The sequence below is a fragment of the Podarcis cretensis genome (genome assembly GCF_951804945.1).
Source record: "Podarcis cretensis genome assembly, chromosome: 8".
Taxonomy (NCBI): Eukaryota; Metazoa; Chordata; class Lepidosauria; order Squamata; family Lacertidae; genus Podarcis; species Podarcis cretensis.
Genome location: NC_137177.1, coordinates 14102497 through 14119449, shown reverse-complemented (window position 1 = coordinate 14119449; position 16953 = coordinate 14102497). Strand labels below are relative to the sequence as shown.

General features: G+C 43.3%; 2 long non-coding RNA genes across 2 annotated transcripts in view; one reads left to right on the top strand and one right to left on the bottom strand.

Annotated features, from left to right (window-relative positions):
• The window catches only part of LOC307221812, a 680975-nt gene extending 679305 nt beyond the window's left edge, over window positions 1-1670 (top strand). The window contains exon 2 of the long non-coding RNA XR_013841543.1: window positions 1292-1670. This is a non-coding gene — a long non-coding RNA (uncharacterized lncRNA). The remainder of the gene's footprint in view (window positions 1-1291) is intronic.
• The window catches only part of LOC307221782, a 479077-nt gene that overhangs the window by 269807 nt on the left and 192317 nt on the right, over window positions 1-16953 (bottom strand). The window lies entirely within an intron of this gene.

Below are 16953 nucleotides of genomic sequence, written 5' to 3'. Positions count from 1 at the left end.
CAAAGAAACAACAACACTAAGCAGCTACACAAAAGCAGAATACCCCATCCTTTCTGCAATCTCTCCAGCTACCACATAAGTATCCATATTTTTCAAACATTTGTTCTTCTTTTAAATTTTCAACAACATTCTTCTATGTTATTTCATCAGCCTTGTATGGAAGCATCCATCCAGAGTGTGGTCATCTTCAACTAAAGCATCAAACAGGTGACGACATCCAGATTTGTGATGATTCTGCTGATAGCACATTGCTTAGATGCTTTTAGCTAGGATACGAAGTAAATGGCCACAGGATGGCATAAAATGCATCCGTTGTTTCTTTCTTTTCAGCACTGTTACATTATGGTTTATTTTCTCAGTTATATTCAATATTCATACATTTGGTCTCTTCCCGAAGCATGTCATTAACTCAACATTTGGACAACCAATAATCTTGATGCATCATGCAAGTATAGAAAGTGATCTGTTCTCTTAAGAGACTTCTTAAACCATGTAAAGTATGAAAGAAAACACAACTGTGGGGTAAAATCAATTTGTTCCTATACAACAGTGGTTCTCAACCTGTGGGTCCCCAGATGTCATTGGACTACATCTCCCATCATCCCTGACCACAGATCATGCTGGCTATGAATGATGGGAGTTGTAGTCCAACAACATCTGGGGACCCACAGGTTGAGAAACACTGCCACAGAATATTAAAATTATTGAATATATTCTTCACACAAAGCCAAAAAATGTATTCTGTGGCATCCCCATCTCGAATGGTGGTATGTCTCTCTATAACTGGAATACCTCCACCACATTGACACTATTCCAATATTAATGGGGGAGAAGTTCACCGGTGTGCTATGCCACCTATGGAAGCGGGTGGCGCTGTGGGTAAAACCTCAGCGCCTAGGACTTGCCGATCGTCAGGTCGGCGGTTCGAATCCCCGCAGCGGGGTGCGCTCCCATTGCTCGGTCCCAGCGCCTGCCAACCTAGCAGTTCGAAAGCACCCCCGGGTGCAAGTAGATAAATAGGGACTGCTTACTAGCGGCAAGGTAAATGGCATTTCCGTGTGCTGCGTTCGCTCGCCAGATGCAGCTTGTCACGCTGACCACGTGACCTGGAAGTGTCTTCGGACAGCGCTGGCCCCCGGCCTCTTAAGCGAGATGGGCGCGCAACCCCAGAGTCGGACACGACTGGCCCGTACGGGCAGGGGTACCTTTACCTTTATGCCACCTATGCATTACCTGAATATCCAAGGTCCATAAGAAGTAGTTTATTGAGGGATTAAGAGATATGTTTAAGAGAGTTTGTGTACTGGTCCAGTAAACGCTTCCGCTGCGCAACCAGCAACAGTTCTCTTTGCAGAGCATTAATTAAGTCCAGTGCAGAGATTCTTGTTGTAGTACAAGCTTCAGAGTCTCAGCAGCAAAGAAATAACGACACAGGGAAGCCTGTCTTTCCAAAGACAGGTTTATTGCAGAAAGATAACAGAAACACCTCCGGAGCTTTCAGACATTTTGCTTCACGCCCCCACAGCAGAGAAAACAAACACTCTTTATATACTGAGCAACTTAACAACTTAACGAGCTTGACTACTTAAAGTCACATGACATTGCTAACTTGCCAGCGTCTTAGGTTTCACACCCTAACACCCCCTCTCGCTGGCAATACAAAAACAAAATTACTTCAGACCCATTTCTTCACAAAAGTTTTCATGCCGCTGAAACCCAAGCGGTTTTGTAAAACCATCAGCTTGATTTTCATGACTGGGACAGTAATTTAATTTAACAATTCCTGCTTTTACCGTTTGACAAACATTTTGAAAGCGGATATCCAAATGTTTTGTACGACCTTTAAACTGCCCATTTTGTGCTAACTTAAGACACGGTTGATTATCACCCCATACAGTGATTGGAGTGATGGACTTTTCATACATCTCTTGTGCCAAGCATTTGTAAAATTCTAGATCTCTACATAACTCAGATAAGGCACAGAACTCAGCTTCTGTTGACGACAAAGCAATCAGGTTCTGTTTCTTGGATCTCCACCCAATCAGAGAGTTACCAAATTTTATTACACAGCCAGACACTGATTTTCTATCCTTTAAATTTCCCCAATCACTATCTGCCCAAGAAGTAATCTGTGCTTGTCCTTCAGAAGATAATTCAAGGCAAAAATCTTTGGTGTATTGTAAATATCTTAACACTCTTTGAATTCCTTTCCATGCATTTACACTAGGTTTTGAAGCTTCTCTGCTGAGTAAGTTAACAGCGTAAGCAATGTCTGGTCTACTCCATTGCGAAAGATGAAGTAAGCTTCCCAGTGCTGACTGAAAGATTTCAGCACGCTTGAATTCAGCACTATCCTTGAACTCATTGTCTTTTACAAAACCCATTTCCATTGGCGTTCTAACACCTGCACACTCCGTCATGCCAAACTTTTTCAACATTTGCAATATCTTGCCTTTTTGATTCAGTAGAAAACTGCCATTTTTGGTCCTATCTATCTGAACACCAAGATAGACCTTTACATCACCAAGATTCTTAACTTTGAAGTGTTTATTTAACTCTTTGGCTAGTTTTTTTTTTTACTTGTTCTTGTGTCTTTGAAGTATAAATCAGGTCATCTACATAAACAAGCAAAGATTCTTGGGCATCTCCTGAACCTCTGAAATATAAGCAATTGTCAGCCTTGCTCCTGCTAAAACCAATGCCTACCAAAACGTCATTCAAACACTCATTCCAATTATGAGCAGATTGCTTGAGTCCATAAATAGATTTATGTAGTTTCCATACCTGATTTGATTTACCAACTTTCAATCCTGGCGGTAGCTCCATATAGAGCTCTTCAGCCAAGTCTGAATGAAGATAAGCTGTAGAGACATCAAATTGATTCACTTTGAACCCTTTCTGAGCAGCAACTGCTAATAGTGCCCGAAGGGTTTCACTCCTTGAAGTGGGTGCATAGACTTCGGAATAATGTAGCCCCTTTCTTTGAGTAAAACCTCGAGCTACAAGCCTTGCTTTGTACTCTGGTTTCCCCATCGCTGTTGTCTTTATCCTGTACACCCACCTACAACTTACTGCCTTGGTACCTTCTGGCAGTTTGGTGATGGAAAACACACCCAGTTCTTTCATAGAATTCAACTCTTTTTGCATGGCCTCACGCCACCTACTGGCCTCCTCCTGGGGTAATTGCTCAACCTCCTCAAAACTTTCAGGTTCGCAATTTGCCAAACCAGCCCAAACACTAATAGCTTGGTACCTTTCAGGAGGTATCCCTTTGTTGGCACGCTTGGAACGCCTTAACAGTTCCTGGGATGTTCCTTCAGTTTCTCCCTCTGACCCAGAATCACTAGTCATCACCTGTTTGTCACTAGTAGTTGAAGAACATTCTGATTCTGACTTTACACATCTCTCTTGCTGTACGGGTGAACTTTTAGAGCTAGAAGATTCTGACTTTACAGACTTGGGTGAACTAGGCGATTTCTCACCCTTGTCCTCAGCCTCAAATTCCTCAGCCTGTTCTGGAACTAATACCTGCCCTGGGGCCTGAGTTTCATTGTTACTGTTCACCACATCAAATAGTATGTCAGGATTTCCATGAATTTTATTCCAACCATCCTGTTCACAAAATTCTGCACTTCTGCTGATTGTGATTTTTGTTTGATTGCCTTCTACATTCACAAATCTCCAACCTTTTGTGTTTGCTTGATAACCACAGAAAAGCATTTCTTTAGATCTAGGATCGCCTTTCCTACGTTGTGCCCTAGGCACCAGGACATAAGCACGACATCCAAAAACTCTTAGATGATCAATTTTTGGTTTTTTCCCAAATAGCATGAAGTAAGGAGTGTTGCCTACTGTGCTATTGTACACTCTGTTAAAAGTATAATTCGCATACAGTGCAGCCTCAGCCCAAAACCGCTGTGGAAGTCCAGAATCAAACAGCAAAGCAGCAATGGCTTCCTGTAATGTTCGAAATTTTCTTTCGGCAACTGCATTCTCCTGTGGTGAATAGGGATTGGTAAGTCTATGAACTATACCTTTCCTTTTTAACCACGTCTCCAGCGTGTGGTTCACATATTCCCCACCACGATCTGATTGTATTTTACGCACCCTGGTGTCAAATTTCCATTCGACTTCTTCAATCCAATCCATCAGGATGGAAGCTGCTTGTGATTTTTCTTTCAGAAAGAAAACCCAACTAGCCCTTGAAAAATCATCCACCAAAATTTGCATAAATCTCGCACCTCCAAGCGATTTGACTGGCATAGGGCCACACACGTCTGTGTGCACAAGTTCAAAGGGTTTCTTACTTACTCTATCAGATCTAGGATAGTTACATGTCTTAACCTTAGCATGTTTACAAGCACAACAATCCAGAAAATTTGGACAGGGTTTAATCTTACACTCCTCAGCTAAATCTGGCATCTTGCTTACATACTTAAAGCATATATGAGCTAACCTTCTGTGTAGTAGATGTGCACAACCTGTATGAGGAGCCTTATTTACACACTTAGCTTGCGCTTCACCTGTTGAACATCTACCTGCTGCTAACTGCTCTTCATCCAAAACAAAAAGCCCATCCTCACAGGGAATTTTAACTAGCTTCTTCCCCTGTTTCGAAATGGTGCACACATCATTTTCAAACTCAACCTTAAAACCACTTTTTACCAGGCATGACACACTCAAAAGTCCATTCTTCATTCCTGGAAGAACGAAAACAGGAAGGTTAGTTTGCAAACAATTAACATAAATTGTGCCTTTAAGGTTCATTTCTCGTTTACTATTGTCTGCTATAGTCACAGTTTTTGCAACTGGCAATGTCTTGCAGTTCATCAAGCTACCACTAGATGTCGCTGGAACTAAATTGTGACTTGCTCCACTGTCAATTATCCACTTCAAGGTTTGTTGGCTCCTTTTAGGACTCTGTTGTGCTGCCATTGCAGATAGTCCCTTATCAGCACCTGCTCCCCCTCTGGATCGTTGATTCTTGTAGTTCTCACTTCGTCTTCCCCTGTAGCTCCGGAAACTGACCTTGGACTGTTGAAATTCCCGTTGCTTTTCTGGACACTTTGCTATCAAATGAAACCTGCTGCCACATCGAAAACATAACTTGCTGGCCATGGCAGACACTTGTGAGGCTTCCTTACAGCTCTGCCTGCTAGTTCCCCCACGCTCTATGGTGGCTCTATGGTGAATTCGCCTAAGAGCTTCCCAAATTTCAAATGCAGACCTTAAATTTTCCACATGAGGTAATTGGGAATCGTCTATCGATACCATCAACATGCATCTAGCTTTAGTGTCCATTTTATCATGTTCCCTGTTCTGAGCATGTGCAGCAGCCTGTTGCTCTGCTGTGGCATCTGCTGCAACAGCCACAAACGGCTTTCGCCTCTGGACATAGTCAGCCCACACTTCTTTGGCTTCCAACCAGACTTGAGCCCTCTTAGACCACTGCACGTAATTAGCAGAGTTCAACTTTGTAAAGGGAACCTGGAAATTTTCCACTGCCATTCTTGGGGTCGGCTGCTACTCCCTCTGTGTGCCCTTGCTTCTCTTTCCCCTTGGGATTTGTCTTACTCACTTTTCAGACGCCTCCAGCCTTCTCTGAAGCCTTTTAAACTTTTTTCTCCGTCCGTCTCTTCACTAGCAACCTACCACCGTCCTCTGGTTTTTATTAACAAAACAAAAACACAACGGGAGGTCAAGCTAGCCTTTTGCAGCTAATGAAGCTGTAAATCTTCACTTACGCAGCTCTCTCAACTTTCTGCAGCCTCTCAGTTCCTTTAAGAGCTGGATTTACGACCAAGCCGGTCTTCTCTCATCTGAAAGCTGCTTTCACTTTCTCTGCACACCATACAGCTGTAGAAACGTAGAAGGAGCCATAACCTAAGAGAGTTTGTGTACTGGTCCAGTAAACGCTTCCGCTGCGCAACCAGCAACAGTTCTCTTTGCAGAGCATTAATTAAGTCCAGTGCAGAGATTCTTGTTGTAGTACAAGCTTCAGAGTCTCAGCAGCAAAGAAATAACGACACAGGGAAGCCTGTCTTTCCAAAGACAGGTTTATTGCAGAAAGATAACAGAAACACCTCCGGAGCTTTCAGACATTTTGCTTCACGCCCCCACAGCAGAGAAAACAAACACTCTTTATATACTGAGCAACTTAACAACTTAACGAGCTTGACTACTTAAAGTCACATGACATTGCTAACTTGCCAGCGTCTTAGGTTTCACACCCTAACAATGTTGACTATGAACCAGTGCCTCCATCTTTGCTCTCACTTGGTGTGGGGTCCAACTTTATTGGTTATACAAAATTAGTTCCATGGCAAAGTTCTGGTCTTCAAGGGCCCAGATCAAAATGTAGCTAAAGCCTATAGGAACAGCTCAGGTAAGTGCTCATGTGGTAAAGGTGGACATAGTTCAGGGGTACTGATGGGTGCCAGGGACACAGTATTATAATAATTTGGTGGTGGCTGCCCTTAGCCACACTGTTTTGGATGGAACCAAGCTAATGCCTTACAGCTGCTTCGAACCCAGTCTTCAATGTGAATCTCATCCATATGTCCTAAATCTGGAGCTATTCAAAAACAGGCTGCACTGTCATCTGTTAGGGATTCTCTAATGTTGGCTTTTCTGCCTTGGATAGGCACATAAAACGTACATGGTTCTACAGGGGTGGAATGTGGAGTTATTGATAAATGTTTGAAGGCAAAGATCAACAACACAAGGATGTGAGATAAACACCTTAAAATGAAATTACAAAATGAAATAACAAGGCTTGTGATTGTAACACTTTGCTGCCACTCTAAAATGACTGTAGACGTCCAACAACCACGTCCCCTTGCCTATAGAGAACAATGCAAATTCAAAACTGTCACCTGCAATCTGATTGAACAAATGTCCTAGGCTGTGGTGCAGTTGCAGATGACATAAAAGCGGATGATATGCCCCACACTGTTCCATGTCCCATTAACTGCTGTGGAGCACTACAAAACATCTTAAGCAAACAAGACAAAGGAGAAGAAAGAGCAAAGAAAACAATAACACCCAAACTCCAAAGAGCCCAGTGAGAACTGAGCATGTCGGTAGCTCCAGAATGTTGTGTGTCAGTAGAACTAGAAAGATGTAAAGTGGGGCAGTGGGGGAGGGGGAGAGAATGGCCTTCCTGAGGAAGAGCAGCACTGCCAACATTTTGTTGCTGGTCTCATTTGTGTATATATAGACATGACAGCATGCTTCTTGCAAACATATGCAGATTTCTGGCTGTCCTAGGGGAATAGGGTGGGTTGTCATGAAAGGTACACCTCTGGAAATGCCCAGCTTTGCACAACTGTTAAAGAGGTCAGTTTTAGCCAAGATTATGTTTGTTCATGAAAGATAGCATACAGAGAGTTCAATGTTACTTGAAGATTGGAAGCCATTTTGTTGTTGCAGGACATCTTTCTACGGATCTACTGCAGTGGCAGAGAAGCTTTTCAGACTGGGAAAACATTTTCTTTCTTTTCAACACTGTTACATTATGGTTTATTTTCTAAGTTATATTCAATATAACATTTTATTACTTTTGGTCTCTTCCCCAAACATGTAATTTCCTCCACATTTGGACAACCAATAATCTTGATGCAACATGCAAGTATAGAAAGTGATCTGTTCTCTTAAGAGACTTCTTAAACCATGTAAAGTACGTAAGAAAACACAACTGTGGGGTAAAATCAATTTGTTCCTTTAGACAATGGTTCTCAAACTGTGGGTCACCAGATGTCATTGGACTACAACTCCCATCATCCCTGACCACAGATCATGCTGGCTGTGAATGATGGGAGTTGGAGTCCAACAACATTTGGGGACGCACAGGTTGAGAAACACTGCCACAGAATATTAAAATTATTGAATATATTTTCCACACAAAGCCAAAAAATGTATTCTGTGGCATCCCCATCTCGAATGGTGGTATGTCTCTCTATAACTGGAATACCTCCACCACATTGACACTATTCAAAATTAATGAGAAGTTCACCGGTGTGCTTTGTCACCTAAGCATTACCTGAATATCCAAGGGAACTAGTTTATTGAGGGATTAAGAGATATGTTGACTATGAACCAGTGGCTCCATCTCTGCTCTCACTTGGTGTGGGGTCCAACTTTCTTGAGAGTACAAAGTTAGTTCCCAGGGCAAAGTTCTGGTCTTCAGGGGCCCAGATCAAAATGTAGCTAATGCCTAAAGGCACAGCTCAGGTTAAGTGCTCATGTGGTAAAGCTGGACATAGTTCAGGGGTACTGATGGATGCCAGGAACACAGTGTTGTGTCATGAATATTGGACAATGACGCCAAAGTCATTACTGAGACCTGATGAAATCATTTTCTGGAACTTTGACCCTCCTTGTTCTAACTGCATCAGATCGTTGTGAAAGAGAGAGGATAATTTGTGACACTTGATCTGTTTGGTGAGATTATATAATTATAATAATTTGGTGGTGGCTTCCCTTAGCCAGACTGTTTTGAATGGAACCAAGCTAATGCCTTACAGCTGCTTCGAACCCCATCTTCAGTATGAATCTTATCCCTATGCCCTAAATCTGGAGCTATTCAAGAACAGGCTGCACAGTGATCTGTTGGGGATCCTCTAATGTTGGCTTTTCTGCCTTGGATAAGATGTTAGACTAGACAACCTCCCAGAATCAAATCTCACGCACAAAACGTACATGGTTCTACAGGGGTGGAATGTGGAGTTATTGCTAAATGTTTGAAGGCAAAGACCAACAAGACAAGCATGTGAGAAAAAACGCCTTAACATGAAATTATGAAAATGAAATAACAAGGCTTGTGATTGCAACACTTTGCTGCCACTCTAAAATGGCGGTAGATGTGCAACAACCACATCCCCTTGCCTAAAGAGAACCCTGCAATTTCAAAACTGATTGAAGAAATGTCCTGGGCTGTGCTGCAGTTGCACATGACATAAAAGCAGATGATTTGCACCACACTGTTCCATGTCCCATTAGCTGCTGTGCAGAAGTACAGTGGTACCTCGGGTTAAGTACTTAATTCGTTCCGGAGGTCCGTTCTTTTTTTTTATGATATTTTATTAAATTTCCTCAATAGAGAGATTCTAAAACAATAAATGGGAAAAACACAAGAAAAATACAAAACCACAAAAATACAAAAATATGAAAATACAAACACTTAACATAGAGAAAAAGAAAGGAAAAAGGAGAACACTCTTTTCAAATTCATATCCTTCATAACCTTATTTTCTTGACTTCCACCCGCCCTCCTTTCTTGTATTCCTCTTCAAACTTAATTTAGCAAATTCATTTATATTAGTTTTATCCTTTAAGAGTTCCTTCAAATATTATTGTAATGGGATAAGGGGTTGCTTGTGCGTAAGCGCCACACCGCTCCAAGCTGAGTAGTTGGCTAAAACTTTCCCTGCCCGGACAGCCCTTACTTAGTAACTGTCTTAATCGCTGGCAGACTCCGTCAGTGGGCATTTCCTGAATTTCTTCCAACATAAAAGCTCCTTAACCAAGAGTCTCCGCCTAGCTTCCCTGCGCGACAGCTTTCTGCGCAGAGTGGGCATCCCAATGGGAGGTCCTGAGCTCTCTCCGCTGCCCTCGCTGGAAGCGTCTCTGAGCCTTCCCTCCGACGCTTCCCCCTCCTCTCCTTCCTCAGCGGAAGTTCTCCCCCTGCTGGTTCCCTCCCCAGCGTCTGGGAGCCTCACCACCTCCCTGGGCTCCGATGGCAGTTCCCTGACAATTATATTATTCAAATTTTCATCCAGTATCTATCCCTTCTTTCATATTCTTATTTATCTTATTCACTTGAACCTCTTCGTTTCATTTCAATGTCCTCAACATTCAAAGATTTTACAATGTTTTTGTAAGTAATTTTTAAACTTCTTCCAATCTTCTTCCACCTGCTCTTCTCCTTGATCTCGTATTCTGCCAGTCATTTCTGCCATTTCCATGTAGTCCATTACTTGCATCTGCCATTCTTCCACGGTGGGTAGATCTTGTGTCTTCCAATGCTTTGCGACGAGAATTCTTGCTGCTGCTGTGGCATACAAAAAGAAAGTTCTATCCTTCTTTGGCACCAATTGGCCGACCATGCCCAGGGGAAAGGCCTCTGGTTTCTTCAGGAAAGTATATTTAAATTTCATTATATATCATCTCCCAGAAAGCCTTAATCCTTGGGCATGTCCATTAAAGGTGAAAGAATGTACCTTCAGTTTCTTTACATTTCCAGCATTTATTATCGGGCAAATGGTAAATTTTTGCAAGCTTGACTGGGGTCATGCACCACCTATACATCATTTTCATAATATTCTCCCTTAAGGCATTACATGCCGTAAATTTAATTCCAGTGGTCCATAACTGTTCCCAGTCAGCAAACATAATGTTATGTCCAACATCTTGTGCCCATTTAATCATAGCAGATTTTACTGTCTCATCCACAGTATTCCATTTCAACAGCAGGTTATACATTCTTGATAATATCTTAGCATTGGGTTCAAACAATTCGGTTTCTAATTTTGATTTTTCCACCTGGAAGCCAATCTTTTTATCTAAATTATAGGCCTCTCTTACTTGAAAATAATGTAACCAATCTCGCACCTTGTCTTTGATTTTTTCATAACTCTGCAATTTCAGTTTATCACCCTCCTGCTCCAAAATTTCCCAATACCTTGGCCGGAGGTCCGTTCTTAAGCTGAAACTCTTCTTAACCTGAAGCACCACTCTAGCTAATGGGACCTCCTGCTGCTGCCCCACCGCCGGAGCACAATTTCTGTTCTCATGCTGAAGCAAAGTTCTTAACCTGAGGTACTATTTCTGGGTTAGTGGAGTCTGTAACCTGAAGCGTATGTAACCTGCAGCGTATGTAACCCGAGGTACCACTGTACAAAACATCTTAAGCAAACAAAACAAAGGAGAAGAAAGAGCAAAGAAAACAATAACACCCAAACACCCGAACTCCAAAGAGCCCAGTGAGGACTGAGCATGTCAGTAGGCCCAGAATGTTGTGTGTCAGTTGAACTAGAAAGATGTAAAGTGGGGCATGGGGGGGGGGGAGAACGGCCTTCCTGAGGAAGAGCAGCACTGCCAACATTTTGTTGCTGGTCTCATTTGTGTATTTATAGACATGACAGCATGCTTCTTGCAAACATATGCAGATTCCTGGCTGTCCTAGGGGAATAGTGTAGCACCCTGCTTGTGGTTAACACTTAGCTGGAATGAAATATTCAACGCAGCAAAAGAGAAATTAAAATAATAATTTATTTGTCAGACAAATAAATATGAGGCACAGTGGTATATGGTTACCAAGCTCTGGCCTGGCCTCCTGCCATTCTGGCCAGCACTTATATTTCCTTAATCCAGCCCCCTTGCTCCTCCTGTGGCTGCCTCTGTCCAATCAGCCTGGTTGAAATTCCTATTGGCTGTTTGCTAGAACCAATCACAAAAGATACACCCATTTCCTCCTGTCCTTTTATGGGAATCAAAAAGCTATATATTTTTCTATCTATAAATGACAAATAAGTAGTAATATATCTTACATGTGTCTCAACAAGGAATCTTAATTACCAGCTCACCTCTTGCCCTCCTTGCCCTATTGCCTTCCAAAACAGATGGTTAATCTTGAATTTTTATCTTAAACATATGTCAAGGATTTTGAGTTCACATCAACATTGAGAGATCTCCTTCATTTGAAGGTTTCTAAACAAAAGGCCTGACAACCATATATCAGGAGTGCTCGATGGCGTCTCCTGTCTGGCAAGGGGGGCTGGTGGCTGATGGCCCCTGTGATCTCTTCCAACTATATGAAATAAGAATCTAGCATTTCTTAAATCCTTTGCATAATTATATTTAAGCTAATATATTTAATACATAAATAACCTTTTAAAAGGAAAAGAAATCTTAAAAGGATCTTAGTTTAAGAAAGAAACAGCTTTAGAAAAAGTCTTCCCAAAAATGTTCTCTTCTCCAGCCAAGCCAGTTGTCTTTTTCACTGCTCTTGACCTTTTTAACCTTAGGAAGAAGATATGGCTCATTTTACTATTTATCAACCCTTAATTTGTAGGGTCAGTGTAACCTTGGCTCTCAGCCTGTAATTCCCTTTTTACAACTTTGAGAATTGTTTTCTGCTATAAATCAGGGGGCCCCCTTGTCTAGGAGAAAAACATTTTGCCAAGGTTCTTAGGCAGCTGCTCTTCTGCCTGGCATGAAACATTTGAAAATCTTTAAGCTCATTTTAAAATACAAGCCCTGATTAAACATATAAGCTTTAATAAAAATGCAGGCTTATGATTAGATGCCTCAATAGGGTGGGTTGTCATGAAAGGTACAACTCTGGAAATGCCCAGCTTTGCACAACTGTTAAAGGTTAAAGAGCTCAGTTTTATTCTAGATTATGTTTGTTCATGAAAGAGAGCATACAGAGAGTTCAATGTTACTTGGAGATTGGAAGCCCTTTTGTAGTTGCAGGACATCTTTCTACAGATCTACTGCAGTAGCAGAGAAGCTTTTCAGCCTGCAAAAATATTGAGGGGATGACGTCCAGTTGATGTCAGAGGCTGCTTACCCCCATATGAATCTCGCTAGCCAACTAAACTTTTTTTGTAGGCTTACAGTCTCTCTGTTCCATTAACTATGCTAGGTGGTTAGATGTGAGGGGATGGATACCTTCAGTGGTTGCAGTATAATTTTGGAACTGGTATGTTTCTGAAATGGGACATTCCCAGCCCTATACTGTACAGAGGTGTTGGGATTCCTATCTGGCGTCTTCTGCATGCAAAGCAGCATGCAGAAGCTATTATTTTTTCTCAGAAATGCTTTTGAATGCAGATTCTTGAATTTGGACTAAGACCTTCTTCATAGATAGTTTAGTTTAAATATTCCTCCAACATGTTGGGTCAATAGACTTGTCTATGACAGTCTCTCAACAATATGATAACCCTGTTATGTCACCTGGTTTTTCTCTGATTATCGTTTTAATTATTTGAAAAACTTGTCTTCCATAGTCTTATATGATGTATCCATTAATTATGTGGTAAGGTTATATTTCTTAAAATATAACAACCCAAGGCAAATACACAAGTAATAAGAGGCGCTGGGAAAATCTTTCAGAAGTGCCAACCACAAGTCTGTAAATAACTGCACAACTTAGACGTGCATTGACACACTGAATGGCCATTCTGATAGTAAGGAAAACATTGTGCATGCAGAGTAGCCCAAATGTGGGGATACAGGTTAAGTCCCAGAGAAGTCAAGTGCTGGTATTAGAAGATGGTTTGAGTTATGCACTGATCTTCAGGAGGGCTGTGAATGTGTTAAGTGACATTCATTGCTACGAAATGAATGCTGGAAGTGAGTGGAAGAGGGGTCCAGATAATCTACATGGAATGTCCATCCGATTGTATGAACGATCTTTGAATTCCTATGTTATATGTGAGGTTTCTGAGAAATTCAAGCCTTCATTTGGATACCTTCCTATGCTCTACTGATGCAGTTGTTCCTACGTATTGCCCCGAAGCTGAAGTGGCCCTGATGCCAAGTTGAAAATGAAAGACGTGTACTATCTGTCAAAATTACTTTGTGTTTCTGAAAGACAAGTGATCTGGTTACAACACTGAATATATGTATTTAATAACTACAATGTGCACGGTGCAGAAACTTAATTGTACCCTTACCTCTGAGGCTAAATGCACTTTTATAACAGCTTAATTTGTGCATATAGAAGTTTTTTAGGCTGAAATTTAGGCTGAACTGTCTTGGGTCAACATTTTTCAGCATTTTGAGACTGGGTCTCTCTTTTCAGCTTCTCGTGCTTAAGATGCCCCAAGGTGCTTGGTTGCTTTCACGGCAACAGCCACAAACTGCTACTACCCCAGTAAGAAATACAAACCTAAATAAATTACCACATAGAGGTCTTGAGAAAAGCACATCCTATCATGTCATAACAAATGATAATTCACTATTCCTCTGTGTTACACATATGTAGAAAAAAATTAAGTATGAGTTCCAAAAGAAAACAGAAGAAAAAAACAGTGTCAGCTACCCAGATACTAGAATAGTTAAACCAAACCTATTTAATCACTCCCACAAAATTTGCAGTTATATTTTTCTGAAACACAGTTATGAAAAAACAAAGAAGCTCCTTATCTGTTCCACTTTCCCTTGGTCCATCCCAGATACCCATCAATGCAGTATTATTTATTTGTTATTTAATTCATAAATTTCATACAGTTTTGAAAAGCCTCCACCCTGTCTTCGGCTCATGTGAGCCTGAGGCAGGGTGGGGGCTCTGTTAAACTGTTCCTGCCTCCCAGCTATGAAGAACCCAGTGCCTCATTTGTGAACCAGAGAGGCGTCAGGGCTTGCTTACCTGGGGGGCAGGAGCAGTATAATGCTCATGTTATGTACTAAGCTTGGATCCCAGAACAATAGGCAAGTAGGATCCTAGAATGCAACAACTGATTGGCTTGCAGGAAAAGATCAATCGGGCTCCAGGAGGGAAGCAGAATCAGCCAATCAGATGGGACTCATTGTGTAAATAATGTATATAAAAGCCTGAGGTTTGGGGGGCAATTCAAGCACTGTTTTACAAGCTGCAATAAAGAGCATGAAATCACTGCAAGACTCCAAGTATATTTCACAGGTGACAAGGATCAGATTCTGCTGAGCTGTCTGCCATGCACTGCACACAGCCGCCATAGGCAGCACAGCATCACACCACACATCCAGTCTACAGCTCCAGGACCCAAGAACCCAGAATGGCAACAGACAACAGCTTCATGCAGTTCAGCTCAGCCCCAGGAGACTGGGAAGAATACACCACCCACTTCCAGTTCCTCCTGGAGGCAAAGGACATCACCGATGCAGCCAAGAAGAGGGCGACCTTCTTCAGTGTGGAGAAGAAACATTCGAGACCGCCCAAGCCCTCCTCACTCCCGCAAATATTGCAACTGTTCCCTACGACACGATAATGGAATGGCTGAAGGGGCACTTCTCGCCACAGCCCTCGGTGGTAGCGTGTCACAATGCCTTCTATGCAAAGCGGCAGGACCCCGGAGAAACCATAACTGGGTATGTGACCTCCCTCCGCCAGGCTGCCCGGCTCGGCAACTTCAAAGAGCTGGAGAACCTGAGCCAAGCGGCTTCATGGGTGGCCTGATGGATGAGAAGCTGCAGCAGCGCCTCTACGCTAAGAAGGACCTGAAGTTCCAGGTCACCCTAGAGGAGGCTCTTACAACTGAAGCTGCTGGGAGGTCCGCGCAAGGATTCAAGTCAAACATGTCATCCCAACTGAGGGTCCACCAAGAGGACCTCACTGATGACTCAGAATCCAACCAGGAGGATGTGCACCAAGTGCAGCAGCACTCACAAGCTGCATGCCCACCAAGACAGCCTCGTCCAGAAGAGGGGAACTGTGCAAGCTGCAGGGAGAGCCATGAGCGGAGGACTTGCCATTTCTGCTATGCAGAATGCCAACAATGCAGAAAAGTGGGACGCATCGCCCGGGTGTGCCAAGCCCCCCCCCCCGCCCAACATTTCAAACCAGATGGCTGACCAAGTGATCCAGGCCCTGTGGTCCGATACACCAAGGCAACTCAACGGAGATCACCGACTGTCAGGTATACCAGTTGCCTCTTTCTAATGCAGAAAATTTTTACATCAAGGTACAGATAGAGGGAGCCCAGTGCCACATGGAGCTTGATACAGACTCAGCCCTGTCCATAATCTTGGCACGGACATTAAGGAAATTGTTTCCCAGTGCTTAGGCCTGACCCATTCACCCACCAGTACTACCAAAAACGCAAAGGTCCCCATGATGGGGGTGGGAACCTTCAATGTACAATATTGAGGGCAGAAGCGGCGATTGGACTTGATTGTGGTCAAGGAGCCCTACGTTAACTTACTGGGGTTGGCGTGGTTTGGGCCACTGGGGCTAGCCTGGGGTGAACCGCACCAGCTCCCACGTGGATGTGGACTCCATCTGCAAAGAGTTTCCAGAGGTTTTTGGCAGAGTACTGGGATGATATACTGGTCCCCCATTGGCCTACAACTAGACCCTGCCGTATGACCCATCAGCTTCAAGGCCCGCCGGGTCCTGTTCACCCTTAAACTCTGCATCAATGATGAATTAGACTGGCTCGTGGAGCAAGGAGTGCTTGAGCCGGTGCCTAATGCCCCCTGGTAAATGCCAATCGTCACACCCGTCAAGCTCAATGGCTCAGTCCACATCTGCGCAGACTACAAATGTACCATAAACAAGCCCCTTACGGCTCATACATACCCGGTGGCAGTGGTCATCCATGTCCTCGCCACCCTGGCGGGGTCTAAGAGTTTTGGCAAGCTGGACCTGGCCCATGCCTATCAGCAGTTGCCAGTGGACTAGGGCACTGCCGAGGCACCGACAATTGTAATTCACAGAGGTGTGTTCTGTGTCAAGCGTCTGCAATTTTGTGTCAGTGTGGTGCCAGCCATATTCCAAAATTGAATGGACTCTCTCCTCAAAGGAATTCCCGGCATCACCCCCTTCTTCTATGATGTGTTGGTCACCGGGGCCACACCGGGGGAGTTCGGGGACTGACTCTGCACCGTCCTGCACCATTTCCAGACTGCCGGCCTCAAGGTGAAGCTGGGAACAAGGTGCAGGCTATTTGCGGCACCCCGGCAACTAAGTGTAAGGTGGAACTCCACCTTCTTGGGACTATTGAACTTTTACCATGCCTTCTTACCCCACAAGGCAGCGGTAGCAGAGCCGCTACACAGACTGCTTGACAAGCGGGCCCCTTGTTTGAGGGGGCAGTGGCAGAAGGCTGTGTTTCAAGCAATCAAAGATCTGCTCGTCTCGAACTCAATCCTGGAGCACTTTGACGAGAGCTTGCAACTTCTGGATGAAAGAGAGGTGCCAGTAGCTTACTTTTCCCAGACCCTCTCCACTCCAGAGGAATTATT